The 26,492-nt window shown below is 45.6% G+C and overlaps 1 protein-coding gene across 2 annotated transcripts in view; it reads right to left on the bottom strand.

Moving 5' to 3' along the window:
- Rora (RAR-related orphan receptor alpha) overlaps positions 1 to 26,492 on the bottom strand; it is a 734,843-nt gene that overhangs the window by 683,025 nt on the left and 25,326 nt on the right. Inside the window, exon 3 of one of the 2 annotated variants that reach the window (XM_011242682.3) lies at positions 3,447 to 26,492. This exon is cut by the window's right edge and continues 14,929 nt beyond it. The exons of the other annotated variant lie outside the window; for it this stretch is intronic. The gene's annotated coding sequence lies outside the window, so the exon portion shown is untranslated. Of the gene's footprint in view, positions 1 to 3,446 lie in introns of those variants that run through there. 2 annotated transcript variants of the gene reach the window in all.

Raw genomic sequence — 26,492 nt, 5'->3', positions numbered from 1 at the left:
ATAACTGAGCCAGGTCAGGGAAGAACCTGGTTTGGTTCCCAGTGAATGTAAAGAGTACGGAGGGGTTGAAAGAGAGAAGGACTTCTCTGGAAGATTTAGGCACAGCTCTTTACCACCCACCACCACCCACGCCCTAGGTGATCCTTGAATGAAGGAGACAGTCCTTGCTTGTCCATACTGTTTTATTTTATGGTGGATGTAAACGTATATGTCTTAATCAGGATGAACGAGGGATTAAATACCTTTTGCAGGGAGGAATACTCAGGAATAGCTCATTGGCTAAATACTCGGCCTATCTAGATACCTCATTAGCATAGAGAACTCCAGGGTTTTATGCGATGTGACCAGTTGTCAGGGTCTTCTCAATGGAGGAATCATGGTTCCATGTTCCAGGACAGGTAGGGCCTGGCAGGAAGCTGGTTCTACACCTACCGTTCTCAATCCTGTGGTTCCCCTGGGGCTTCGAATCTGCTTCAACCTTACCAGTTCTTCTGTCTGGGGGCCCGTTTACCTGCCCCACACCTCCCTATTTAAAAATTTAGAACTGTAAGAGAAATTCCAAAATCTTCAATGGAAAGTGTGTTCAAGATATTCTGATTCTCTGTTAATGATACTTAAAAAAAATAAAAAAAGTAAAAAGAGCAACAAACGACTTTGTGATTTTTCAAAAGGCTTTGATTCAGAATTCATTCAGCTGTAAGTGTGGTTTATGACTTTAAAAGCTAGCTACATTCCGAGTTTTTAAAAGTGATGCAAAATATTCAATCATAGGCCAAGAATCCCAAACCAACCAACAGAAGGCAAGGGAGGCTCGAGGTGGGCAGCTTTCATCTTGAAATATTCCAGTCTGAGAAAATTAAAAGTCTTTCATCGTTTCCCCCAGTTAACTTTTAAAACATTTACAATACACTGCCCTAAATATTTCAACATACAATTTAAAAGTGATCAAATTCCATTTTATGAGCTGAAGGGTACAGATAAATATATCAGTTTTATTAGAATCCACAGATCCATTTCCTTCATGGATATTGGGGAATCTTGTAGTGTCGTGTCTAATAAAATGCTTCTACAATATCAGGTGAAAAGCTTTTGGATGCTTGAATTAATTCAACTCTAAAATTTTTTTCTAAAAAGAAAACATACCCTGCCTGACGACACTACAAAGAAAAATGCTTCTCTGTGCTTTTCTTTCCTTTCAAAGAACGTCAGTGCAGCGCTGGGCAGGGAAAACCAGTTTGCCAATCAGTTTAAGTTAGCTAAGACAGAAAAACAGCCTACTTGGCCTGGAGAGACAGCTCAGCAGTGAAGAACACTTGCTGCCTGAGCAGAGACAGTTCACTACGTGAACATGGAGACCTGAGTTCAAATCCCCAGAACCCACATAAACTAGCTGGGGATGGTCACACGTATTCCTAGAATGCTGGTGCTGTGAGAAAGGAGAAAAGATGCCTGCCTCGCTCGGAATTCAATTATATATCCCAACTCAAAGGAACAAGGCAAAGAGTGATAAGGCAGGCCACCGGAAGTCCTCCTCTGGATTCTGCATATGTACACGGATGAAGGCATCCCCTCACACACATGTGCATATCACAGTCTCTCTCTCTCTCTCTCTCTCTCTCTCTCTCTCTCTCTCTCTCTCTCTCTCTCTCTCCAGGAAAAAAAAAACCCTACTTATAATGAACAACCAAATACCAAGAAGCATCTATTATACCCTCTGGGGATTATATTACTTTGGAAATCATCTTTTTGGTTTGCTTTGGTTTGCTTTGGTCTGGTTTGGTTGCTATAGATTGTACCCAGAGCCCAGTCCACCTAGGGAAGCGAGTGTTCTCTGCCAGTGAGCTCCATTCCCTAGCCGTTGAGATTTCTTTTGATGGGATGGAAACATTGTGATCTTTCCTACCCATTCTTTCATGTTTCCACATGAACTTTCTCGTCATTCACATATTTTTTGTTTGGGTATAAAGAAAACCTAAACACACACAATTTCTTTCTTTGTATGGATTCAGATGTAAGCAAATGCAGTCCCAAGAATTATTATGAGACTAATTTGTCCCAGTGTGTAATGACACACGCCAGAAGTCGCCAGGCTGTTTCCACCCCCTCTCTTCCCAACATTTGCACACGTCAGTCTGTCCACTCCACAGAGAACAAGGGCAGCCATAGCACTTTCCACAAGTGTGGCCAATAGTCTCCTGGGGTCCTCAAGACTCCTTCATGGAAGCCCATGAGATCAAGACTATTTCCATAATAATAATAATCCTTATCATCAGAAGTGGGGCTTCTGCAGAGTCCTCTGAATGTGTTATGTCACAACAGATGGATTAGAGCTGCAGGGTCGGAGATCCAGCCGCCTTCTTTTGAGCAACACATAAAAGATACTAGCAAAAGCAGAGAAAATAAATAAATAAAAGCTGCCAGTCTTCTAGCTGTTTTGTTGTAGAAAGCAGTAATTTTTTTTTCATTTCAATATGTTATTTATGTTAGACTCCAAGGGGCTTCTGATTTTAAAATAAATATACGTTTTAAAAAACGTCTCCCTTTCCTGCTCTAAGACGGCAAGGACCAATGAGTGTAATTCACATAAGCAAAAGCTCTTTAAGATCCTTATGATTTCTGGGAGTACAAAGGCATCTTAGACCAAAATGTTTGACAATCGGTGATTTAGCATAATGCCTGACATGCAGTGACTACTTGGGGTGGCGGAGCATAGTAACATACAGATTGCTTCAGAGAGCCAACAATAATCTTTAAATATGGAAGTGACTGCAGAGTTCAACAGACAGACATAGCCAGAAAAAAAATAAAGAGCTGTATCAGGTTCCCTGCATCTGACTGTTTAATATGGGGGAGGGGGGAGTAGTGATTAGATGATATAAAGTCATAATTGTCGCATCAAAAAATGCCCAGTATGGCTGGGGCTGTTGTGCACTTGGAAAAGCACTTGTCTAACATGTGTGAAGCCCTGGGTTTGACCTCCAGATCCCCAAAATCATGTAAACTAGGCACGAGGGTGCTAACTTTTAATGCCAGCACTTCGGGGAGGCAGGAGGACAGGATGTTCAAAGCCAACCTCGGCCATCTATCAAATCTGAGGCCAAGCTGGGCCCATGAGACTCTGTCTCTAAATTAACAGGTGAGCAAGGCAGGACATTTTGACTTAAAGGTGGGCAAAGGCAGGCAGTTCATCTCAGCACGGGTGCAAGTCGAGTCTATTCTCAACAGGCTTTATGCAGCTGATTGCCACTCCTAAATAAATGATAAACATGAGTAACCCGCAGCTGCTCTGAGTTGATGCAGCTTGTCCTTCTATAGGGTTTCCCTGCATTTAATGTGCAGGTTATTTACGCTGCGCACTGTCCTACATGGCCAAGCACTCATCACCCCACCACCTGTACACTGCATCCTCTGCCCTTCACCCCATTTCTTTCTTCTCACATCTTATCCACCTTTCAAAGTACACTGTGTATAGACAGCTCCTCCAGAACACGTCCTTGAGTTCTTCTCCTCCAGAGGAAGTTAAAATCCCCATGTTTGTCTCAGCCCTGTTTCACCTCTGTCCTCCACACACGGGTCTGAGACAGCTCACTGCACGTCCTGATGGCATCTTCCTTCTAGGAGTGCCTTGAGAGCAGGGGCTGTGCCTTTCCCATCCGTATTAGTTACTTGTGTCATTGCAGGGATAAAATACCTGAGACAGGCAACTTAAAGAAAGGGGAGTCTACTTGGGTTTACAGTTCTGGGACGCACAGTCCTGGAAAGGTATGGCAGCAGGAGCTGGAGGGGGCGAGCCACACTGGATTTGGAATGGAGAGCAATGGCTACTTGAGCTTAGAGTGCTTTGTCCATTTTGTTCAGTCTAAGACCACAGTCCACAGAATGGTGTCACCCACATGTAGAATGAGTCTCCTCACTCACTACTCTTTATAATTTCTAGACATGCTTAGATACCTGCTTCTGTAAATCTCATCAATTTGACAATTAGAATTAACTGCACCATCCTTCTGAGTCAGTACATAGCATACTATCTCAGTACCTAGCACACCACCTCAGTACCTACCACACTATCTCAGCACCTAGTACACTAATTCAGTACCTAGCACATTACTTAGTACCTAGCATACTATCAAAACACCATAACAGCATAAACACTTTTAAAATGCACACAAGCTAGCCAATTATACAGCACACACACACACACACACACACACACACATACACACAGGAGAAATAAAAATTAAGTACAGAACAATGGAGCAGCAAAGTGGTGGTGACATTGCATGCAGTCCCAGCAGCCAGTCCTTGGGTATCCGGTAGTCTTACCATGCCTGAAAAGGAAGGGAAATACTTAGAGAGCCCTTTCCTAAAGCATCTCTTGGAAAAACATTTATCTTGTATCATTTGTGATTTATTTGTTTACTTTTTATTTATTATCAATGATGTGAGTGAGTGAGTGTGTGTGTGTGTGTGTGTGTGTGTGTGTGTATCACATGTGGAGCCAGAGGACAACTTTCTGAAGTAGGTCCTCACCTTCTCCCTTGCTAAGGCAGGGTCTCCCTTGCCTCTGCTGCTGTGCTACGGACTGCAGGCTAGTAGGGCCGTGAGCATCAACAGGCTGTCCTCTTGTTTCTACCTCTCCTTTGATCACAGGAGTGCTGAGATTACAGATGCTCTCCACAGCACTTGAATTTTTCTTACCAGCTCTGGGGACTAAACCCAGGTCATCAGCCTTGAACTGAAAGCACTTTAAGCTTTGAACTCCATACATCCCCAAATCCCCACCCTTGGTCCTTAGTTCCTATCATCTTTGAAAGATTGCAAACTGCACATGATAGTGACAAAGAAAGTTACATAATGGAAAACACTCAGGGGCAAAAGGTATAATAAAGTGCACACACGCACACACACACACACACACACACACACACACATTATATTTAAGAGTTGGTCACCAGAAAAGGGTCAGAGAATGGTGTCAAAATGACAACCCAGAATGTCAAGAAAGGGAGACTCATGATGGCCATCTTTTAAAAGACATATGTCCACTTGAAAAAAAAACATGTGTTTTCATTAGCAAAGCAGAAGAATTCTGCAGGCCTAGGATTAGTTTTGGCAAAGGCATGGGTATAAACTAAGCCATTTCCATGTTTGTCCTGGCCATATGGTAAGAACTGAGGTATTGCCCAGAATCTAGCATGGCTGAGACGTGTGCACACTCCAAAAGAGGAGAAAAACCAGGAGGCTAGAGGGGATGTCTGAGATTGGACAGCTAAAGGCAATCTGATCTCATGAACAGCTTCAGAGGGGAAAGGTCTCCAAGCATAAAGAGCGCATCCGGCCCGACACCATTCTAATCTAATTAAATGAGATCCTTCTGTCAGACACTGAAAACACCAATTTATTTCTCATTCATCAAATTGATTCAAACCTCCCTTATCAGATATCTCAATTATCAAAGACTCCAAGGTCATGTAACACTCAGACACCGCTTTATATCTGTTCTCTTTATACTATTATAATTCACTTTCCCTTGTAAGGGTTACAGTCTTAGCCTAGGGAAAAACTCACCACAGAACCCAGAACATTAGAGGTGAAGGATGCTGACTAATATGGCCTTGGCCACATTAAGGATACTGAGGCCCAAAGAACTTGGTCCCTGGCCCAAGGCCACACAGCTCAAGTTCCAAGATGAGGCCATCTTCAGGCCATCCTTCCTCCCTTCAGTGGGGTTTCCCAGAGGCTGCTCAGGGAAAGAGTGGGTCAAGGTGAGCCAGGGCAAGGGGGCCATATGCAAGCTTAGAGGAGTGAGTTTTCCTTGAAGGGTTGTCTGACCACCAAGGATAAAACAGTGATTTCATAGTGGATGAGTCTCACAGATACTTATTAAATAGGTGCTCTAGTTTCATGATGCAGAAACAGGCGAGTGGATTAACCAAGACATTGACTAGATGTGACATGAGTTAGGGAGGGCATGTTTGTTTGTTTGTTGTTTAAATCCACAGCCTCCCTCCATTAACCAGGACAAGATAAATAGCTTCTCTTAAGTACCTGGCCCAGACTATAAAAACAAGGCACGTCCGGGAACAGTTGTAGCTTGGAGGTGATGGAGCAAGTGAGCTGAAAGCAACATGGAATCATGGACTGAGTGCTGGAACAGCAAAGGGCTGTGATTGGGAGGTGAGAGAAAGCTGAAGTAGCTCTGTAATGCATGTGGTAGTTTGGGTCAGCACTAATTTTTTTTTTATTTCTGTACCTGTGGTAATGGGGGACACCTCGTAGTCCTGTATGACAAACTCTGCTTGTCTAAACTGGTTTCATTTTAATAAAGAACACCAGAAGAGGTTTGGAGACTAGCAGGAGATACCTAAAGGTCCTTCCCCTGCTTAGCCTGCCCTTAGGCACCTTCAGTCAAAAGCAGTTTCCACAGCTCTTTCTTCTCGTTATCTTGATGCTCTACAAGATCTTCTTGTAGCACGGAACATGGAGATGTTTTATCACTAAGAACAGCCCCCAGTCCCCTTTCCCCCACAAAGTAAATGCTCAATAAATATTTCCCCAAAGGTCTTGGGGAGATTACTTAATTGGTATTGGATATGCTATACAAGCCTGAGGACCCAAGTTGGAGCTTTCTCTGCATATGTATATACATGTATATGTGTATTTGTACACATAGATATATGAATGTGTGTGTGTGTGTGTGTGTGTGGGTGTGAGTGTGTGTGTGGCAGTACACACCTGTAATCCTCAACACTCTGAATGTCAGGATACAACAATCCCTGGAGCTATCTGGTCAACTTAGCCTAGACATGTTGACAAGCTCTGTGTTCAGTGAGCAACACTTTTTCAAAAATCTATAATGGAGAATGAATGAGAAAGGCACCAAATGTTGACCTCTGGCCTCTGCACTCATAATTGCACACACATGAATATGTGTCTACACGTGTGTGCACACGTATAACATGTATTTACCTCTCTCTCTCTCTCTCTCTCTCTCTCTCTCTCTCTCTCTCTCTCTCTCTCTCTCTCTCCTGACTTCCAAAATTAATTAAATCCAATATCCAATAGCCTCGGGCCCCCCCTCCTATGCCTTTCCTCCCCACCACTTGGTCAGATATAGATGTTTTGTCAAGTCTTGCCTATCTTAGTAACACCCAGAGACAGAGAGGGCTCCCCTGCTCACATATAATTGTCCTGAAACAATGATCTCCCTCTTATGTGGGGTAGAACCCTTTGGGAACCATCTCTGGCGAGGCCCAGCTCCACCAGTCATGGAAGTCACAAGCGCACCTCGGAACAGTTGGAATTAGCAGCGCACCTGCTACCTGCATTCTGCTGTGCTCCAGAAACTGCGCTGTTTCCTCCTTCCTTAAGTTAAAACACACGAGCTGTGTTTGCACCCACAGTTCTCCCTGCTCACAGCATCCAACAAACACACAGCCCTTTCAGACTAAGAAGAAAATCTGTACTCTGTCATAGCCTGCCCTCCACTTCCTTCTGAGGATAGAAATGTGCCCAACCATCCACCCAGACTTCATGTACCACATTACCACCTCAGAAAGTCTCCCCCAGAAATTGCCATGCCCCCCTTAAACAAGTATTAATCTCCTTCCAACTAACAATGTCCTGTTCTATGATACCCTGGTCCCCTCGACATCTTGAGGAAGCATGAAGTCATTATCTGCTGACCCTCTGGTTTCTCTGAGCCTCTGCAGCAAACTGGATGGCTCTTAGCCTCCAGACCTTTTTATCCCCTCTCTCCCCTCTCTTTGATGTTAATGCTGAAAAGATGGGCAAGGAATGGATTGAGGCAACCAGGCCGGCTGGATCCCAGTAGCTCTGGCTTACTCTAGTATAAAGAAGTCGAGCAGAGACATCTTCAGAGCTCTCTCTCAGCTTCTCTGCCCGCTTTCATCTTCATGAATGCTCTTGATGGCACCTGACATTGACAAAAAGCCTGATGACGGATCCTGAACTATACTAGTGACATCACTCTCTCACTGGTACCCCACCCTGGAAACTTGGGATTTGCCAATCACTGATGGCTCCCTTCCCTGGCTCACACTCAGATAAAAACTTCCTGTTATTGTTCAGTTATTGACAGTGCTATTGATCAGTCACTGAAATCACCTTAAACTACCTCCCATCCCTTTTGGTGGAGGTTGAAGTTTCAGCCTTTGTCTGCTCCTGCATGGGTTAGGACAAGACCCTTGGAGGTCTTGCTATCTTGAGCCCACTCGGTCTGCAAGCTCAGGATCAGTAGTATGTGTTCTTCAACAGGGTTAGTGCATCCCTAGGAGGTGTGATCCGGAGTCACTCTCTTCTCTCTGATCTCTTCCCTGAACCATCTCATTCTTCATACGTTCCTAAAAGTTCTGCAATGCCCAGCTCTAAGGCCACACTGCTTAGCCTTCACTGCTCAGAAACCTCATTGCATAATTTAGTACTTAATATAAAGGGCCAACCTCAATGGCCCCTCCTAGAAGCTGGAGAAATGCCCATCTCTGAACAGCCTGCTGAACACACTTCCTCTGTTAAACTCAATTATGTAACTCATAGTTTAAGTTATCTCCTATATGTGTCCAGGGTTTGATTAGATTGCCAGCTTCTCTTGGCTTGTGCTGCCAAGCCCAGACCCTGCATGGAGAGGTCATCTTAAAAGATGTCATCTCATGACTGAAGAACAGTCTGTTCCAAAGGATGAGGACTCTGGGACCATCCTCCTGGACTCAGACTCTAGTAAGCCTTGGAGGCAGCTGAGCAGCTTGTCCTAAGTCCAGACACGGAGGAGACATGTTCTTAGTGGTATAGCTATTGCCAATTTGCCCATTCTTCTGTAAATAACCCCTCGCCCGTGCTCCTGTGAAAGCAACCCCAGGTAAACACATTGGGTCACCAACAAAGGAGGGACATAAAGTAGAAAAGGGACTAACTGAGAAGAAGGATGAGATCAGTAAGAGTGGGAAGAAGAAACGAGAGGGTAATGGCGAGGGTAGATGTGATCACAATATATCATGGTCATATATAAAAATTTCAAAATGAAACATGTTATTATGTATAATTAATGGATGCCAATGAAAACTTTCTGGAAAAATCCACACACGCTGTCTGGCCCCTGCAGATTCTGATTAAGAAATGGTTCAGGAACGTTCTGGAAACGTCACTGATTTTTCCCGTGAAACACCACGCCCAGCAGCTCCCCAGAGATAGAAACTGTGTGAGTCCTTCACCCTGTTTGTCCCTAAAGCTTCTGCCTTGTGGGGTCAGAGGTCAGAGGAGAGGTCCTATCACTAATAAAGAGAACATTCAGACACTTCTGTGGCGGTGTCTCTGGGGCTCGACCCCGGGGCTGGGAAGCAGCCGAGAGGCGGCGGCATCGGGAGAGCACTTAGATTCCTTATGTGCTCTCAGAAATGCCAGCGAGTTTGAAAGGCACTTTGTCCAATTAGAAGTGTGGGGAAAATATCCATCCTGTCTGTGACAAAGATGAAGCACTTCTTTCAAAAGTACTGGTGGCAGCCTGCCAGCTCTCAGAAGTCCAAGGAATCCACGCGAGCCAGCAGTTATTAATTAGTTTTATTAGTGGCAGGTCCTTAATGCAAAATGACAGAGAGAAGAGAGTGAATATCCCCATCACTACTAAAATACAAATTGTCCAGATTTAGGCTGCGCTGTTCGCCGAACACGCGCAGGCCACTCGCCAGGCCCAAGTGGGGAATAGAGAAGAGAGCCAAGTGCCTTGCTACAAAATCCTGGACTATTAACGGCATGACCAAGAGTTGGAGTACTTACCTCAGGTAATTCTCCAGGAGACAATGCACTGGTTTTAATTATCAAGGAGGAAGGGCCTCCGAGGGGAAGCTGGGACGGGTTGGTGGTGAGGACAGGGAGGGAAGAGGCCCTGTTCTCCCTATAAACAAGGCCTCAATGAGAAGCAATGGCTTCTCAGAGCAGCACACAGGGCCGCCCTGCTGAGAATTAGTCTTCTACTGTCAACCTGTGTTTTATGACCATTAATCACATTTGTATTTATAAGCACTAAGACAGGATAATCAAATCTCATGCTTCAAAGCATATGTTTATCACCACAGGCACAAGAAGGAAGTGGGGGGAAAGTTTACAAGGCTGCTCTGTTGGCAGGAGCTGCAGCCTATCTGTGGCCTCCCCAGAAGCACCCTGGAGGGGGTTGAGGGGGACTGAGGAGCATTCTGCAGGGGAGAGGACAGAGCTGCCTTGTACCTTGCAGTTGTTAATATTTTTTACTGCTCTCTGTGCTGGGCCAAACACAGGAATTTAAAAGACACTCTTTTCCCAGTGCCCCACCCCCAGTAAGCTCTTCCTCTCTCCCTACAATAGCACCCATGACTGTGTAACCGTGTAATGTCTCCTCCTGGTTCATAGGTTTCATGTAGGTCTCTTATACCATACCATTTGAAGAGGTTTCCAGTTTAACATACCATTCAAGGGCTCTTTCCCCTAGACTGGAAAAAGAAATTGTTTTCCATCCAAGGCCAGATAGTAAGAATTTTAGGCTACTCTGAAGGAGCTACTCTCTTCTGCCTTCCGAGGCTGCCCCATACTATACAGGTGTGGCTCTGTCCCAATAAAACTTTACCCATCCCCAAAAAACCCCACAAAGACAACAACAACAAAAACAAAACAAAACCAAGTTCTAGAAAATCTAGGGAGATAACTTAGCGGTTAAGATCATTGACTGTTTATAAAGGGGACCAAAGGTATAACCATCTGTAACTCCAGTTCCAGGGCATCTGACCTCTTCTTCTGACCTCCTGGTTTACCAGGTACCTACATGATGCACATAGATCCAAGCAAAACAATCATACTCATAGAATCAAAATTCAAAACAAAACAAAAACAAATCAATTGCTGAGAACCACAATCCGTTCTTAGACAATCGCTATCTCATAGTGTCTGCCTCCCTGCAGTGGAACACAGGCATTGAGGAAGAGAAGAGGATGGCCCAGGGCTTTTGGAACACAAGGCCTACGATGAAGAAAAAGCAGGGAAGGAAAGTGGACACTGCTGATTCATTGAAAAGGCTTAGAAGCCTTTGACGCCATGTCTGCATCTAGGAGATCCTCTCAAGTAACTTCAAATGATGTGCATGATGCAGGGTAGCCGCACCTTCTCCTCAGGTAAACAGGTGCAAGGCTTCCCTCTCTCTACACAAGTGTTTGTTCCCATCAAGGAAAGGGTCTCTGTTGAGTTTGCTCATATAATTGGGTGTTTTGCATGGTCTATGGTATGTACAAGTTAAGTTGAAATGAGCCTCCTCTTGTATATCTTTAAGTCTACCTTCTTTAACACCAGAAGATGCCTTGCTGAGATTTTTAAAAAGCCATAGAGATAAGATACATAAAGATTTCAAGGAGTAACCTATGTGTGATTTTATGTATATAATTTATATGTAGTATAAATATATGTATAATTTATATAACGTATAAGCAATTTTGTTTGTATATGTGAAGTCTATGTTCTCACTGGCTTCCCTTAGAAAAAACCTGATTGAGGGTAAGTAATTCATATGCGAAGATTCTGCACCTTTTATGGAGAATTTAGTGGTCTGCAAACAAAGACTTAATCCGTCAGGGAGCTATTTCATGTATGTTGGATTTTGGGGTTAGCAGTACTCTGTGGAGGAAGGGACATTATCTTTGGAGTGGAAAGTACCATGGCTGAAATGCTGGCTCTGTTGCTGCAGCTTTGGGCAGTGCTCTAAACCTGTTTCCTAATCTAAAAATAGGGCCAGTGGCACTTTCCTTACAGGCTCAGCAGGCAGGGTGGGAACACCATACGTGATGCCTTTAGTACAACTCTTGGTGCAGTACCACACTCAATAACTGTTAGCTGTGGAATCATTTTGCAAACTCATAGGTCATTTTTAAAGAGCAATACATACTTCTCTCTCTCTCTCTCTCTCTCTCTCTCTCTCTCTCTCTCTCTCTCTGCATCAAAGTAAAATAAAAAATAAATAAACAAACAAACAAAAAACAGAGCTCAGTTCTGGCCAAGGGTTCACCTAATCAATGAGAGTCAGCTCCTTTCTTTATCACATACATGTTCCCCAGGACTTCCCAAGGCTCCCTGGGGCTGGCTGCTATTCTTCTTGGTCAAGACCAATCCTGGGATGAATAGTCTGGCAGCATATAAAATATGCATCTTCTCCTTTATCCTTCCTTCTAATAGGCTAGAGACCATGGTTGCTTATCTAGCCCCTTTCTGAAAACAGTAAAACTGCAGGGTGACTCTCCCACAGACACTGCCCCAGGTACAGCTCTGCCCACCAGATAGCTTCACTGGGGTCCGAGATGCTAGCAGGCTCTTGGTAGCCCTGCTTTCCTGAACTGCTGTTGTTTTTAGCTGTTCTGAAAACCAGGTAAAAACAAGAATAGATAAAACTCAGGGCTTCTGAGAGCTCCGAGTTGGAACAGCAAATAATGCTGTCCCCATTGAAGCTTCACTTCTCCCTGAAAAAGTTGTCGGGAAAAGTTCAGGCTTAGCTTAATCCACGCTTATTGATGCACAAGGAATGTAAGTTGGCAGCCAAGGAGGTGTGCAGCTTGCCAGGTAGCTCTCCATAGGACATGCTGTATACAGAGGTCATGTCAACGTGGATCCCTCTCAACCAACACATGGCTGTTTCAGTCAGAACTATCCTGCATTCTCAGCACCTGAATTTATCAAGGAGAAAAAGGATGGTCAGAGGGCTTGACCACTGGCCTCTAATTCCTCTCATTTAGATAAACTGCTCCTTGACATAGAATAGTCACTCTGTGAATGAATGCGCTGTATATTTCTAAAGTGTCATGTTGTAGCAGTTTATGCTTAAAGGCAAATGACTTTGGGTCACTAGTAACCAAGCTACTGGGGTCCCAGGATATGTGACCTGGGGAAGAAAATCTAAGTGATGAGAAGCAATGGCAGGATCTACCAATCTACTCGAGACTGACAGGGATGCAATTTCCATTAAAGATAAACCTGCTGCAAAAAAAGGGATACAATGCTCTGTGGCTGGGAACTTACTTCTGTGCAATTCACTATGGGGTCTAACCTTATTTATCTGGAAGCACCCCAAATAGAGGTGCCTGCCATATCCACTAGCATCGCCACTCCCTGAGACCCAAAGCCACTCCCTCCCACCCCCACCCCTCCGTGGCTCTGTCTATTGCTACTCCTTGGTTATCATGGAATAAGTATTTCTGGGATAGACAGATGGATAGATGGATGGATGGATGGATGGATGGATGGATGGATGATTGACATATCCCATTGCCAGTTTACATCCCAATCCACCGCATTCTGCTCTGAGGACATGGAACTTGGGGAACAGAGATGCAAGCCAAACTCCAATATCTCAAAGTCTGGATATGAGAGTGCTGGACCTAGTCTCATAACACCCACAGACTGTATTTTCTAGTCTTTTAAAAAGAGCTAACTCTTGCTCACAGAGCAGTGGTGAGGTCAGACACACCAGTGCAGTGACCGGCAGTTGGCAGGAGGTTTGCAAATGTCAGTTGCTGTTGTCACTATCATCCATTACTATTATGCTTGGTGGGACTCCTTCAACACCTCCCCAACCCACATTACCTCTCCTACTTTTTCTTTCCCCAGTGGAACCATTGATTTGAGTTGTCTTTTGTTAACTCTTAGTACAAACTGATGGTCCCTCTCCTTCACAACCCTTGATCACTGTGCTCCATCATGCTGAAAGGCTCACATCTAATTTCAGCCTGAGCAATGAATATCTATTTTAAGATTCATATAGAAAAGTTACATTTTCTCTCGTCTCTTGGATCTTGTGTGTGTGTGTGTGTGTGTGTGTGTGTGTGTGTGTGTGTGTGTGTTGTGTGTTTGGGTGCATGCATACATAGATGAACCCTGTGCGCATTGTGCATGTGAATGAGCCTGTGGAGGCAAAAGGCTGACCTAAAGTGTCTTCCTTGATTGATTTCCACTTTATTTTTTGAAACAAGGTCTCTCACTCAGCCTGAAGCTCCTCAAGTAGACTCACCTGACTGGCTAGCAAGCCCCAGGATTTTCTGCCTATGCCTCCCTAGCACTAAGGTGACAGGTGTGTGCTGCATATACATGCTGAGATCTAATTCAGGTTCTCGTGTTATGCACTTACTTTAACAGATAAGACCTCCCCCCAGCCCCTTCTTGGGGGTCTCCTAATGCAGATACTCTGCCTGGGACAGACATGAACAAACCCAGAAATGCATTGCTGGATCCAGCCCTTTCTAAAGTTTTAATCTTTCCCTTAAATCTGTGAGGAAGCATTCTGTCCAGTGCAGTGATGACCAACCCTCTTCCCTCTCCTCTGTGTTCACAGCTGCAGAGTTAACGGTTTAAGAGAGGGCCAACACTGAGAGCAGTGTGCTTGCCAACCACAGCTACTCCAGATGCCAGGACTAAGGCCAGCCTGGGCCACAGGAACTGGTGCTGTGGCATGGTGACATACCCCAGGGCACTGAAGAGACAAGGGCAGAGTTCAATATTTTCCCGAATATTGGAATATTCAGATGTTAATATTCTACGCCACCGTAGGCCACCCAGGGAGGGACACACGTACCCTTTGAGAGTGGAGATGTGATGAAGGAGAAGCCACTGGTCTGCTGTTGACCCATTTTCCATGAACTGACTTAGTTAGAAGAAGTTCTGCAGTGATTTCTCACAGCCCTGGGGAGTGTGGTTTTAGAAGCTGCCCTTCACTCCTCTGGCAGCAAGGCCCAAACAGATAATGAATGGGCTGTGGGAAATGCACTGTGGCCATCGTGAATCGATGAGATGCTTCCAAGTTCTAGAGCAGAAGGAACACTGAATACCTCTGGAAGTCATGTGATCGCATGTCTTCTGAGTCCTCAAGGAAGACAGCAATATGAATACTGGCGGATCGCAGGTGAGCAGAGCAGGTGAGAATAACCTCCAAGCCATTGCTCATTCCTCCCATTAGCTTAAAAGGTGTAACGATGCCTGAGGACCACGTGGAGAGCCGAATTCGCCGTGATCGGGCTTACCAGCAAGATGGCTTGCCCTTGTCTCCTCGTTAATATGTGAAAATGCAATCCTGACATGAACACTGATGCCGCCTGAGCATCACTCCATCAGAACCTAGGGCAGTAGAGGTTGTTAAATAATAAGAGTATTCACAGTGAAGTGTGGGGAGGGGTCACACTGCAGGGCTCATCTTCCAGTAATACAATTACCAGCTGTGTAACCTCGGGCCCGTTAATTAACCTCACTCTGATAACCCTGTACTTCTGTCATACCTGGCTCATCACAGGACCTCATGGAAGGGTTCTGAGAATTAGATTGGACGATGCAGTGTCAGTCAAAAGAAAAAGAAAAACATTAGGCTTTCTGGTGCTGCTGTTATTAATAACAGTGTTGTCAATGTGACTTAATCTGATTACTTCGGATTCTTTTGTAAGATGTCTGATCTATGGATGTCATAGGTGCGGCCACTACTATCACTGAACAGTCTCCAGGATGTTTTACTTTTTCAATGATTTCTTTAATTCTCTCAGCTATAAGGATCCCCGTTTGTCGTGAGCCTGAATGTACAACCCACTCCCCATTCACAGCACAGCAGAGCATGTGAATAACACAGCAAATATCTTCTATCAAGCCCTGCAGTAACTCCCTTGACCACTAGAGGTCTACTCCTTACAACAAGGGCTCAGAGCCATGCTGCCCTACCCCATAGGTTTGAAGGTCTTATAAACCACTTTCTCTCTCGATGCTGACAAGTTTTCCCTAGCCTAAGATTGTTATCCACAATGGCATTCCAATCTAACTTAGGAACTCCTAACCTACAAGTTCCCCAACACACACCAGCATCCTCAAATACATATTCCCATTGCTTCCCAAACAGGCTTCGGGTCCCTGAATCTCTGTGTCTCTATGTGCAGTTTGCTTCATTAATAAGCAACTGGCCTCTAGCATCTCTCCTTTCCCCCATATCTCTCTCTCTCTCTCTCTCTCTCTCTCTCTCACACACACACACACACACACACACACACACACACACATACACACACACAAACACAGGCCTACCTCTTCAGAATAGTGACTAGAGGCACCTCCCCTTTTTAACTCGTAGATAGATTGATAGTCTTAGACATGTCTGGTACTGTGACTTCATAACTTTATTTAACTGTTATGTAACCATCACCTGTGTAAGATTTTGGGGTCTTATCCACTAGGCTGCAACCCATTGAGGTCACATATGTTTTGGTACCCCACACAAGGACACTAAATTATTAGCACAAAGAGGTCTGAGAATTTAATGAGAATCCTATTATGTGTTGAGCAAAATTCATCTTGATGAACAAGATCATTAGATAAAAATGTCTAACCTACTTGTAGAAACTGAACCCCCAAATTAAAAAAAAATGACCTGGTTAAGGCCTCACTGAGGGTAGGCCAAAATCCACCACTCAGATCGTAATCTGACCCCAAACCACGTCTTCTTACCCAGTCTCTTCAACCTTGCATACAGTAACAACTGTTTAGGGGTTCCTTGAGTGGCTAAGGGGCAACACACACTGGGTATAGCTGCAGGCTCAAAATATCAGTCACCAAGCCTCAGACTACCAGAGCCTTCTGTGTGAACCTAGCTCAGCAGGTAGGAAGCTCACTCAACAAGCCAGGTTTCCCAAAGCACTGGGGTTCTGGTTTGAAAGTCCCCTGCAGGCTCTTGCCTTTGAAGACTTGGTCCCGGGCTGTTGCTGCCCATTTGAGAAAGTTGTGGAAACTTTAGAAGGTAGAGTCTTTCTGAAGGAAGCAGGTTACTGGGAGAAGGCCTTGAGACTTTATACCTTGGCCCTATTTCCTGATTGATCTCTGCTTTGTTTACTGTCATTGTCATGTGACCTCCTACCTTCTGGTCCCAATGCTCTGATGTAAAAATCCCCTCAAACTGTAAGCCAGAATAAAGCCTTCCTCCCATCAGTTGCTTCTGGTCAGATATTTCCCCTCAGCAACAAGGAAAGCAGACACTCCAATTTGGAAAGCCTTCAACCCCCACTTCCAGTGGCTCGTAAGGTTTCTGCCCATTCTTAACAGCCGCTAGCCTCAGGTGCATACCTGTAAGGTAGGACCCATGAGAACCAAGATGCTAGCAAAGGGTCCTAGAAATAATGTGTACACTTTCCCTCCCAGCAACTTAGTTATTCCAGCGCCATGAAAATTCATTTGGCCGTGATATTATGAAATATGCCGCCGCAAACAACTGGATTTCATTTCCAGCAGCATAAATTAACAAATTGCACGTGTGCACACAGCATCTGCTAACCTAATAATTAAGATATTAAAAAGTCACCTAATGGCACCAGCATTGAGATAATAGGATAATTGTTACAGTGTTTTAAGAAGAAGGAGAAGAAAAGAGGAAAAAAAGAAAATAATGGCACAACATCCAGTCATCCGTGCAGCCTGCCGGATGGAAGACTGCTTTCTTGGGGGGGGGGGGGGTTAAGCGTGGTGTTGGGATTAGCACTGTGCAGAAAGCAACCACTGCTGTTATGTAACCAAACGTTGCGCATACAGTTGTCAGTCTGGGTAAATTTAACTCTGCAGGTTGAAGGCAGAGCTTCCTTGCCAGAGCAGAGCTTTAACAACTAAAGAGAATTTAAAGACATAGTGCCCCGTGGACCACAGAGAACACCGACTTGGGGAGTTTATGCAGCAGCCCAGAACAGCTTTCCTGGGCCACACTGGGGCATCCGCCACCCCCTCCCCATAATAGCCAGTTTGAAAACAATGAAAACTGACAGGAACATGGTTGTTCAATTACAAAGCTGTCTGCATTCTCCCTCTCTCTGCATGGCAATAAAGGCACTTAGGGAACCTAATGTGCCTCGGAAGGAAGGCGCTGAAACCTAGAATCAGGGGGAGGCTTTAATAACAGGTTGCTTTGCAGAGAGAGAGAGAGAGAGAGAGGGAGAGAGAGAGAGAGAGAGAGAGAGAGAGAGAGAGAGAGAGAGAGAGAGAGAGAGAAAGAGAGAGAGAAAGAGAGAGAGATCTATGCAAGGGCTCTATTGCTCCAGTGGCATGGAGAAAGTTGGCAGGCGCAGGACCATGCCCTGGGTACCAACACAATGGCTACAGGCACAGAGGAGGTCTTCTCCCCCTCTGCATCTCTGATTTGTAGAGTGCACTGACTTCCCTCCCTCTGCTATCACCAGCAAATCCATTAAAGGCAGGGAACACCCATGTAGGCAGACACCCCTCTCTAATAGATTCTGCCAGATAAGGTCAATGGAAGACATTCCCAGAAAAGTGTCAAGATATCAAAAACTATCAGTCCAGTGGACCACATCACCCAGACTCTGGCCTATGCAGCAGAACTCACTGTGAAGCAGGTGCCCCTGGTCACTGGACAAGGAACAAAGTTAGTTCCTAAGAGTAGGAAGTGTATGCATATCTTTTATCCTACAGGGAGGGGCTTAATCAACAAAGAATCCCACACCACTCACTAAAGGGAAGACCTCCAGTGAGGCCAAGGGAGGCCTGACAGTTGAAAGAGTGGCTTTTCCTCTCTGCAAGGAGGAGATAGAATATGCAGGAATGAGAATAGCGTTGAAGAGGTGTTCAAATGACCCAGAGCATTTCAAACACTCGGCACCTTGTTTTGTAAACGCAGCAAATGTATCAGGAACAGATTAGGAGAGAGTGAGCAGGGAGACTGTCTCAGGCACACCATCTCAGGGGATGCCCACCCCCACCCCCCCAAAAAATATCAAAAGTCAAGATATACAACATTCTAGTGTACTAGTTTTAAAATTAGTATAAATGTGGGGGAGGGGTGAGTGATGAGCAAAATATCCGGATTTTATGTAAAGAGGATAGCAACAAGGATTAAGGAACCAGAAAGGTCATTCCTTTTAAAGGAATAGGTTTCAAGGCTGGAGAGATGGCTCACTGGGTTGGTAAAAAGTGTTTGTCGTGAAAAGTGTAAAGACCTGTGTTCAATGCCCGGCACACAAGCAAAAAGCTGGAAACCTGTAATTCCATTGCTGAGGGAGGAAACAGAAGATACTTGGGGGCTCAACAGCTAGAAAATGGTGAGTTCAGTAAGAGACTCTGAAAAAATTAAGATGGAGGATGATCAAAGACCTCTGACCTCCACACATGCACATACATGTGTGTGTGCGCACACACACACACACACACACACACACATTGTTAATTTTTTAAATGTTATAAAAGAGTGAGTCAAATGGCTCCAGAAACCAGATGAACATGCATAAGAAAAATGTTCTCCGAATCCTGAAAATGCTACACACAGAAACTGACAATTTTAGTCCCCCAAGCAGCTGAAGAAAGAAAAACCGCCTTGGGACCCCTGGAGCTTAGCTGGAGTCCCCAGCTCCTGCCCCTCCTCCAGGCCCCCCAGCCAGTGCTGCTGCCTGGGTGATTGGCCTCTGTTGCTAAGGGCCTCGTGCTCAAAGCCTGATTTTCCCCAGGAGCAGAGCAGTTCAGAAGCATCTTAGTCACACAGACAGAAGGTAAAAGTGTATTCCGAGCAAACTACTGGACTGAGGTGGAGTTTATCAAAGCAATTACAGTGAGATGTCCCAGGCAGGGGAGGGACGTAATCATGTATGACAGGGATTATCAAAACTGCTTACACAGGGAATCAGGAAACTGATAACAAGCTGACAATGGCCTGTACCTGACTGAGGGATTTCAGGCTCCGCTCTCCCAGGCTTGTCAAACAGAAAAAGCAGCAGAGGTTGAATGGTGCAGAGCTGCTGGGCTTTGGCCACCCTAAGCAAAGGCTGATGATAGCCTGGGGTGGGTGGAGCAGAGGAATCCCAGAAGGACCTACCCTGGGTAGCCGCAACTGGTCGGAATTACAGATGCTATGAAGCTCTGCACTCTCACACCGTTCAAAAAGCAGTCTCTTTGGTCCTGCCCTTAGCCACCACAGAATTCCAGCAGTAAGCTGGGAGAAGCAGGGACCAAGGAAAGAAGGGAAACCTATCTTCCCGCCTTGTCTTCCTTTTTTATGTATGTGCTAGAGTGTGTGTTCATATCTGTTCATGTATGATTATGTGTGTGTGTATGCATGCATGTGTAAGCCAAAGGTCAACTCTGGAGGTCCCCCCTCAGAAGCATATCGCTTCTTTTTTTTTTTTTGAGATGGAGTCTCTCAGTACCCTGGAGAGCACTGATAGGAAAAGGTGGCTAACTAGCAAGCTTTAGGAACCTGCTTGCCTCTGCCCCCGGTAAACTTGGATTCTAAGCATTAACTGCCGTACTTGGTTGTTTGAACCTGGGCACAGGAGATTGACCTCAGGGCCCTATGCTTGTGTAGCAGGCACTTTACCAACTCAGTGGACATGAGGAAAAGCTTTGAGGAATAAAAAGAGACCCAAGGCAGGCAGGCTTATGCAGTGTGACAAGGATTAGAGTCTGTCAACTCTACCAGGCAGAGGTGCTCCGAGTGTAAAGGGCTTTCTGAACACTGGCCTAGAAAGCTGCAGGGCACGGGGGTGGGACGGGGGCCTCCCTAATAACAGAAGTGCATATGTGCTGAGAAGGTCTCTGTCTTCTTCCGATTGGGAGGTCCTCTGGGCGAGCATAGGCGTGCAGAGTAGGGTCATCTCATACCCCCCCAAAAAAAGAGAGCAATACGTTAACTTTCTGGAACACAGAGTCACTGCAGGATATGTGACGCCCAGAACAGATGCAAACTGCAGGAGATATACCTAATGAATCACAGACAGACAGCAAACTGAAATAGAGGCCCTAAATAAAGCAGCTGACCTGGAAAAGGAAACAAATACCTACATTTGCAACGAGGAGCTGCCTCTTCCCTCCTCCCCCTCCTCCTCCTCCCTCCTCCCCTTCCTGTTCCTCCTCCTCCTCTCCCCTCCTCCCCCCCTTTCCTCCTCCCTCCTCCTTCTCCCCCTCATCCTCCCCCTTCTCTTCTTCCTCTTCTTCTTCCTCTCTCTGCACCACTAGGCTTTGTTTCCCCTTCACCATGTGGTGCCTTCAAACACCCCAGTTCAGCTGACTTGGGACCCAGCTTCAACTCTATCAGCGCCAGCGACAGTGGTGATTTGCATCAAGTTCAATGCTGTCCTTTTGGCAGTTGTTGCACTTAATTGAGTGAAAAAAGCTGTCAGTCTAAAGCCCCAGTCCCAAGGTAAATTCACTCTGAACTAACCATCTGCCAGGACTTCTCCCAGGGTACTCCACACTTACCATCCAGAGAATCCGATTCACAGCCTCATAATTAGATCATTCCTGAATTAAATTGACGGTCCCAGGGAAAAGAAAAATGCAAAGTGTATTTGGAGACCAGAAAGCAGAAACCGACTTGTCTTAACAAATGCAAGACTTTGTAATTTTTGTCCCTGCAATCGAGTGCCACAGAAATGACTTTTCCCCAACAATCCGTCACAGGGATTGTTACCTTCAGGGCTGTCTTCGTGTCTCACAGTTGGGTTTTTGTATGGAAAGAGGAGGCACATCTTGAAAGCGGCTCACACAAACACAAAGGATGCTGGTTACTGCAGATCGGACCTAGTGCCCAGGTAGGGTCACAACCCACTGACCCCGAGTATCAAATGCTGTGAGGTCTACAGCTCAAGGCACTTCTGGGCACATCTGCCATTCTGTTGCTTGTTTAAAAGTAAAGTATTAAGGGCTGGGGTGGAAGATCAGTCAATAATGAGAGCTTGAGATAATGAGAACTCACATTTAAAAAAGAAAAAAGAAAAGAAAAAGACACAATGGAGGACTCTTATAATCCTGTTGCTGCAGAGGCAGACGGGAGTACCCCAAAACTCGCTGTCCACTCAATAGTCAGCCAGCCTAGCCTACTTGTGGGGTGCCAGGCCAATGAGAGACCCTGTCTCAAAAAAAAGAAAAGATGAAAGGGAGAAAGGAAAGGAGGGATGGAGATAGGGGAAAGAAGGAAGGAAACAAAGAAGGAAGGAGGGAGGGGAAGGAAGGAAGGTAAGGTCCTCTAGCTTCCACAAGCAAGAGCACACACATGGACACATACACACATATGCATGCAGATACATGTGAAAATAAGCAAATGTTAACATCAGGCTGCTTCTTCCATCACATTGTAGCCAGGGTTTATGGAAAAGCTGAGAGGGCGCGTCTGAGAACTCTACAGAGATCTTCCTGCAACCAAGACCCTGTGCTATGCAACTTGACTGCAAGCAAAACTAAGTGAGTGGGAACAGGGCTGTTCTGAGAGCCTCCAGGCATCTCAGTGAGCCTGACTCCATCCCATGTTGGTGACTGGGTGAAGAGTTTCCAGTCTAAACTGTCTCATGCCACTACATAAGGTCTTTTGAGGGAGTATTCCTGAGTGAGCTGAAGGGTCAGATGATGCCTGCTTATCACATTTCTGATGAGGTCCAGGAGACTATTGCGCCTTCTCAGTCAAAAATGAGAAACGATGCACTTAACTCAAAACAGAATGAGTCCACTTCATGATTACCCAAATATGCACATTAGGTACTTCAGTCATATCCAGACGTGGGATATACACTACCCTTATACCACAGGACAGGGAACTTTTCACCAACCCAAGATACACAGAATTCTGATGAATATGCAATCCAAAATTAAAACTGCATAAGAAGTGAGCCCAGAGTAGACAGTCACCCACACCAGGGCCAAAGAACCTGACACAGGATGATGTGAGCATTGGGGCTTTACAAAATATGCGAGTCTGTAATTATTTAGGAGAGTTTTGAAAATAAAAAGCAAAACAGAGTGAAATGATAAAATGTTAAGACAAAACTTGAAAGATAAACCTAGTGAAAATGAATATTGGGCATGGAGCTATAGGTCAGCGGTCTAGTTCTGGGTTCAATTCTATTGACAGGAAAGAAAACCAAATACAGATTTAGAGCTATTTAAGATATGACACAAAAGACTACATTTGTCACACTCTCCGCGTGTGTGACTTGTAACCGGAAGCTGTTCACGGTAGCTGGAGTTGTTTCTTTCTCTGTTTTTCAATGCTGAGATTGCTCCTGGCTTTCTGTAGATCAGTCAGGTATTCCTCCACCAAACAGCACCCTCCACTCAAGTCCTCTATCTTGGAGCAGGCTGGCATCCATATTAGTGCATTCATGTATAAATTGCATTGACCCTTCAGTGCATGGATATTAAATGATCATCTACAAAATCCCAACAGTCAGTTTAAACCTTAGATTAAATAAAAATGACTGGGTTCAGACAGAGAACCAAAGAAAGCACCCAGAATAAACAATATAGCAAAGCAGAGGTTAGCAGTGTGTGTGTGTGTGTGTGTGTGTGTGTGTGTGTGTGTAAATGAAAGAGGAGTTAAATAGGATTTTTACATAGCTAACTGGAGTTTCAGAAGAAGAGAAAGAGGCTACATCTAAGAATTTTCCAGATTAAGAGGAGAGTGGGTGCTATCAGAATGGATAAGCATATCAAATCCTGAACGGAATACATAAAATTCATCCTAAATATATCATGGTGACCCTGCAGAACAATCATAAAAGCAAGCAGGAAGACAAATGAAGCTTCATAGGATTGACAGTGTGACTGATAGTAAACTCGTCACCCACAACAGCGGGTGCCGCCTGCTGGGCAAGGGCCACTGTTAGGCTCTTCATAAAAGGCAATGAATGTTGTTCAAAATGATTGCCTAAAGAAGACATGTTTGTTTGTTTTTTCCACTGTGCCCTTTAGTGTTAAAAGTAGCCTTTATTCATTTCTTCCACCGGCTTTTATTGAGCACCTACTGTGTGCTAGGTAGGGATTTCTCTGCTTTCAATTTGACAGCAGATTCAGGAAAGTTACTGGTGAAATGAAGGAGATGGGAATTATATTTGACCCAGGTGAGAAGTGCACTAAAAGCAGCAGAATCCAGCTGAGCACCATTAGACAGTTACAAGCCTGGGGAAGCATGAACTCTTGAATGCTAAGGCCAGGTATTCACGTGTGCTGTTGGCCCCACAGGACGCAAAGTCCCTGGCACTCGGGAAGCATAGCATAAATGCTTATTAAGATTGGGGGTGGCAAGAAGGTATGGTAAAGCATGGGAGATGGGGAGGCATGGTGCATGTGAGGTGCAGATATAATGTAGCCAATGAGGAGAGCTGGTGAGACAGGCCATGGTGAAGAGCCTAGATTAGATGGGATCATATTTGTGTAACTGTGTGTGTGTGAGAGATAGAGAGAGACAGAGAGAGACAGAGACAGAGAGACAGAGACCGAGACAGAGACAGACAGTCAGACAGACAGACAGAGACAGACAAAGACAGATAGACAAATACACATAGAGGGGGCAGTAGAGCTTGCATATTCCAGGATAATCTCAAACTTGCTATGTAGCTGAAGATGGCTGTATTTGAGCTTCTTATTCTCCTGCCTCCACTCCCAGAGTACTAGGACTACAGGTTTGTGTCGCCAGTCCTGATTTATGTTGTGATTTATGTTGTACTACCACACAAACCCAAGGACTCCTCCTGCATAGTAGCCAAGTGCTCTAAGAATTCAACTCGAGTCCCAGCCCCAGCCCCAGCCCCAGCCCCAGCCCCAGCCCAGCCTCAGCCCCAGCCTCAGCCCCAGCCCCAGCCCCAGCCCCAGCCCCAGCCCCAGCCCCAGCCCCAGCCCCAGCCCCAATGCAGGGCTTTGAGCAAAGTGGAGATCCATGAGATCTGCGTTTGCCAAGAGCACTTTGGCAAGGGTGTCCACATCAGTATGTCAGTGAGGAGAGCAATGTTCTATGAGGTACCCCAGAGCTCCTCAGTGAGGAGAGATGAACAGCCTTCAGTCCTTTGCACACTGAGAGGGACAGCAAGAGTGACTGACTATGCCTGAGTAAATCTAAGAAAAATACCCATAAAATCCTGGCTCGCCAAATCCCGCAGTGAGCATTTTTCCAATCAGTCCCAAGGCTTAACAGCAGAGCCGAAGTAGGAATAGAAAAGTCCCCGGCTCCAGTTGAACATTCTGTCCCGGCTTTTCAATCTAAAAGCTTTAGTGTGCCAGTCAGCACTGTTACTGCTCTGGTAGTCTTCAGCCTCCACTGGGCCAAATCCTGTCCCCAGAATACCACTGTGCCTCACCAGAGATGGGTGTTTGCTAGTTATCCTGCCCTTCCAGAAAGGAGCGGCAAGCTCAGAGAGTCTGGCCGAATAAAGCCATGCCAACGCCAAAGCCAAGTTCAGCAACTTCTCTGTTAACAGCTCCTGGTGGGGCTGCCTGGCACTCAGCAGCTGGGGCGGTTCTGGGGATGCAGGCCCCGTGTTCATATCTTTAATATTCAGAGCCCACAGCGCAAGCATCCGCAAAGCCACAATCACAGGCTGTTCTCAACATTCTATTCAATGACTTGTTAGAAGGTATGCAAGGATCTCTCCTGCAAGGCCAGAGTCATGCTTTATCTAGGTGGCCAGAAGTCCCCCAAGACAACGAGGAAGAGAGTTAAGTCTCATGCAGCTCCTTGGCAGGAGACATTTCAGGCCAGGGAAGAACAACAGGAGACCTAGGGGATGAAGGGGAAGTCGGCCTCCGGAAAGATGGAGAAGCTGCCACCAGAACAGCGAGGGGAAAGAGAGAGTAGTGGAATGATCTTCAGGAGCAGCTGTGGGTAGGTGACTCTGCTGCACACTGTACAGCTCCAGGGAGCTGCTTGTCCACACGGCTGCCTTCTGCCTCTAAAAGTGAAGAAAGAAATAAACAGATGGAAAGGAAGCTGGGAGACTGGGGCTATCGTGTAGAAACACCCGGGACTCTCAACAGAAGGGGATAGAGTAGATGGTACGGTAAGAACTCTGAGCAGTAGTCTCAGTTCAGATTAGCCAGTTCCCCAGGTCCTCGGTCTTTTACCTGCAATACAGAGATTACAACCCTGCCTCCTAGGAACACAGACAGAGCCGGAAGGACTGTGCTCAGAGTTCCAAGTCCCTACGATAAAGTGAAGGAGGAATAAGTGGGCCATCGTAAGAATGGGACCCTATCAGAGCTCAGGTCACACTCTCAACTAAAGAGCAATTGCTTTTCTAAACATGGAGCACATGTGAGGACAGCATGTGAGTTCATCTGAGGAACCTTGGCCCCTTGTGCAGTGCCCACAGGGCATAGGAGTGAAGACACCACAGTCCAGAGGTACTATACAAAATATAGTGTGTGTGTGTGTGTGTGTGTGTGTGTGTGTGTGTGTGTGTGTAGGACCTTCAGCAACAGTGTCAAGCGGGGCTGTGGATGCTACCATATTCACTAATATTATGAAGCATAAGCCAACACCATGTAAGCAAGCATGCCTGGAAAACATGATATCAGTTCAAGACAGCCATCCTCAGGGTTTCCCCAGTCAGACACAGGCTCCTACACTCCTCCTCCTCCTCCTCCTCCTCCTCCTCCTCCTCCTCCTCCTCCTCTTCCTCCTGCTCTTCCCACTGTTGTGCTCTGATGATATGCTCACAACTGAGAGAGGACACCGAGCTTCTCCCTCCTCC

Source organism: Mus musculus, chromosome 9 (genome assembly GCF_000001635.26).
Source record: "Mus musculus strain C57BL/6J chromosome 9, GRCm38.p6 C57BL/6J".
Lineage (NCBI taxonomy): Eukaryota > Metazoa > Chordata > Mammalia > Rodentia > Muridae > Mus > Mus musculus.
This window is presented reverse-complemented; position numbering and strand designations above follow the sequence as displayed.